Source organism: Monopterus albus, unplaced genomic scaffold, assembly GCF_001952655.1.
Source record: "Monopterus albus unplaced genomic scaffold, M_albus_1.0 scaffold72.1, whole genome shotgun sequence".
NCBI lineage: Eukaryota > Metazoa > Chordata > Actinopteri > Synbranchiformes > Synbranchidae > Monopterus > Monopterus albus.
Window position 1 is genome coordinate 1 of NW_018127952.1, and position 980 is coordinate 980.

Below are 980 nucleotides of genomic sequence, written 5' to 3' on the forward strand. Positions count from 1 at the left end.
TGATTAACTTATAGCCTGTCCTCCTTATGTAAACTAGCTGGTCCTCATTGCATTACCTGCAGCAAGCAGTCCTCTTTGCACACACATGTGAAAGTGATAAACATTAAGTGTAGCACCAATGAGCATAATAAAATCCTCAACCTATAAGTATCACGCCTGCTACGTGTGTGGAAAAATATCGTATATGGCCAATGTGTTACCCTTAGCAAAAGTGTATTTACTGGGGATCAGGGCAGGTGAATTAGTATCTTTGTTATTTACTGCTTTGTCTATGCATTTTACACACAGAACTTTGATCATTAATTTTGTTCCTGACTTCTTGTAACTGCATTCTAGTCAATTGATTTTTTAAATCATTAATTTCAGCCTGCTTTTCTTTGCTATTTTCAGATTAGTCAAAACCGTAATGCCTGCCATTTTTACACACCTCTCTTTCTCCTCTTTATGTAAAATTACTCAATAACTACATCAACTTCCCTTTTTTCTCGTTTCCTGGGATTCTACCATCTTTCTGCAACTTCCTGAAAAATGTTTCATAATCTCCTATTCTTTTCTGCTTCTCTGATCCTTTCATACCACTTTCAAGTGGCGTTTTAATTTCATTCCACCATTCTCCGATACTTTCTTCCTCCTGTAAGTCATGTCTGCCAACTTCTTTGTCAAATTCTTCCTCCATTATTCTACAATACAGGGTCAAAAATACAAGTTCTTTTATTAATATATGTTCCCCTTGATTCCATGTGTGAATGGTTCCATCGACCAATTTGACAGATCTACGAGACAAGCTTCTAGACCAAACAATTTTGGTCTGGTCTCGCACTGGGGGTTAATTCCCAATCTCAAGTCTTTTAATTCACACTCAAAAATCAAGCTACACCACCCCTGTGTGTTATGTACAGAACAGGATCATGTGTCCTTTAAATTGTCTGTCTCCTGGAAACCATCCACAATGTATGAAAAATAAAAATAGTAAAACACAA